Source organism: Onychomys torridus, chromosome 3 (assembly GCF_903995425.1).
Source record: "Onychomys torridus chromosome 3, mOncTor1.1, whole genome shotgun sequence".
In the NCBI taxonomy this organism is placed as follows: Eukaryota; Metazoa; Chordata; class Mammalia; order Rodentia; family Cricetidae; genus Onychomys; species Onychomys torridus.
The window spans coordinates 97,725,923-97,729,065 of NC_050445.1; the positions used below are offsets into that span (position 1 = coordinate 97,725,923).

At 38.0% G+C, this 3,143-nt stretch overlaps 1 pseudogene; it reads left to right on the top strand.

Moving 5' to 3' along the window:
• The first annotated feature begins 658 nt into the window (after positions 1-658).
• On the top strand, positions 659-1,262 carry LOC118579329 (annotated as a pseudogene).
• Positions 1,263-3,143: the final 1,881 nt, after the last annotated feature.

The window sequence follows — 3,143 nt, forward strand, 5'->3', positions numbered from 1 at the left end:
ACAGAAGAGAAAGAAGAATAGGTCATGAATTTCAGACATGAGACAAACTTGGCCCACCATTGCTGTCCTTAAAAATGGTAAAGGATGGGCCACAAGCCAAGGAATTCAGTGGCTTAAAGAAGCTAGAGTGTGGTGACATATTGTGTACCCTAATAAGTTTTCATGAGGCTCAGAGGACAGAGCCAGCGACTAAATTAGACATAGAGGTCAAGCAGTGGTGACACACACCTTTAATCCTATCATTTGGGAAGCAGAGTCCATCTGGATCTCTGTGAGTTCAAGGCCACTCTGGGCTACATGAGATTGATGCAATATAGTAGAGAAACAGAGCTAGGCAGTGGTGGCACACACCTTTAATCCCAGCACTTGAGATCTCACATCTTTGCTTGGGAGGCACACACATTTTTAATCCCAGGAAGTAATATGGCATGGCAGAGAAAGGTAAATAAGGCTTGAGGAAACAGGGACTCACTCTCTTTAGGCTAAGGATTTCATAGAGGTTAAGAACTAATGGCTGGCTGTTCTCCTTCTCTGATCTTTCAGCTTTCACCCTGATATCTGGCTCTGGGTTTTTTATTAAAAGACCATCTAAGATTCAAACAACACTAGAGGAGAGGGCAAGGGGCCAGCCAGACCCAGGGACACTACACACCATTAAATGATGGTGTTTAGAAAATTTTTGAGGCAACTCTGCAGCTTAAAGAAAATCCCATGGTCATGTGACTCCAGATGCTTCTGGGAATGGTTGAACATTGTTTAATAAAGTAGACTATGAATGCATCAGAAATGTTGGCCCTGACAGGGTAGCATCTGAGTGGCTACTTTGGTGCAGGGCCAAAGTATGATACTGTGGCCATCAGAAGTGGTTACAGGACTGCAACAACCTCCCAGTAGGCTCTGTGGACCGACACAAGATTCAAGCAATTGGTGCCACCAATTCTTGTATCATGGACATTGGATTGGATCACAGGAAGGGCCTAGAGCATGTTGTAAAAAAAAATAATAATGCTATGCAAGTATCATTATATTGATGATAACTGTTTATAGAGGCTTAGTCAACTTGAAAAACTATGAAAAATCCTATTAGAAATGGAAATAATTGCCTATTGGCAATTATCAACCATATCATTATTTTGTAACATTTTAGGAACCTCCAGTGTTTGTTCTTAAGTGATCTTCCTGGAGTAAAAGATAAAGAAAATCTTGCCCAATTCTTAAAGACCTCACTGCCTTCTATAAAACTAAAATTAAACCTGAAATAAAATAAGTGTCTGATTTCAGTATAAAGGGTCACTTGAAATTGCTGATACTAAATAGCTACAGATACTCCATACTCACCAACATAACTGAGATGTTTTAGAAATGGGGAGTGGGTGTTAGGTAGGGAATAAATATTCAAAAGTGGCTCACTAAAGTTACTTAGTTGTAAGTGAGAAATTATGTACATTGAATCATTTTTAAAAACATGACATAGCATTTTAATTCTAATGTATCCCTTATTGGCATATATAATGTAGATATTGATATATTGATATAGAGTTCTTTAAACTGTAATGCAAATATTCTTTTTATATTATAATAATTCACATATTTAAAGGTACTGAAGTATGTTGCTCTAAATGCCCAATTATGAAAAGCTGAAAACTCGATTACAGATTCAGTGATGGAGTCAGTTGTATACAGTTGTGAGTGATAAGCACTCTGTATTGCTTCCCAGGATTTGCATGCATTGCTCAAGCTCCTAAATTGCTGTGTTCCTAATAATAGATACTTTTTAAAAACACCTTTTCTCAGAATGAAGAGTGCTGGTTAATTCATCCGACTTTTAAGCTTGAGCTACTGCTGGTTAAAACTGAACACAAGTTCTTGTCTATGCCCAGCTAATTTTGTTGGTAAAACAAAACGGGAAACAGGCTATCCTTACTCTTCATCTGCTCCAAACAGAAAATGTTAATGTATTGATTAAAAGCTAATTTTGCTATCCCTCAAATATTTTGAATGCCCCCTCATATGAACTCAAGGGACATAAAAAATATAAATGTGAAAATAAGTTTTATATTTAGAAAACACTAATAAAGAATGTTATAAGAAGAATTTTTTAAAAAGAAACTAAAGAAGACATGGTAATTTCCTCAAAATGGTTTTCCAAAAGGAATATAGCCCTACTGATATGTTCATTTTGTTTGAAACCAATGCTGTACTTCTGGCCAAAATAACTGTCACACTAACAACAACAAAAGCACCTCATGTTATTTAAACTACTACATCATTGACTACATGTTATGGTTCAAAATAGTAAAATACTACAATGACCTATGTTTAATTATTTTACAGATGGGGTAACTAAGGTCCACAGAGTATTGTAGTTAGAGATTTCCTGCCTGGCCCAGTCAGGACAAATCTCTCTCACCCACCAGTCCCACAGTCTCTCAGACCCAACCAAGAAAGCACACAGAAACTTACATAGTTTAGAAACTGTATGGCTGTGGCAGGCTTCTTGCTATCTGCTTCTTCTATCTTAAATTAACCCATTTCTGTTAGTCTATACTTTGCCACATGGCTTGTGGCTTACCGGTGTCTTTACATGTTGCTTTTCATGGCGGCGGCTGGTAGTGTCTCCCCAGCCTTCTACTTCCCAGAATTCTCTTCTCTCTTGTCCCGCCTATACTTCCTGCCTGGCCACTGGCCAATCAGAGCTTTATTTACACAGAGCGATATCCACAGCAGAGTATGAAGACACAGCTAGAAAAAAATCTAATTCTCAAACATCCCCATATAGTGACCATCCATCCCACGATACCAGTCTTCCTTGCTGCCTTGATATTTGCCTTGATATGGAACTTTCTCATAATGGCAGAACAAATAGCAGGCAGAGAAAGAGAGGTATGCTATCCAACTGGGATGAACTTGAATCGCAATGTTGAATCCAGAGCTAGGTAAGAGAACAAGTACATGAAAGAAAGATGCATTCATTTTAAAAATGCAAAGCTGCTCCAAGGTATAAAGTTAACTTTCCTTTTTATTATTATTTAAATGCCTAGCTTTGGTCTTTTACTCACTAACTAGTCAGGAATTTGCAGGAAATTAAGACAGCTTAGGTATGGGTTCATGTCCTGCTAGCTCCGGAAATATTGGCAGAAATC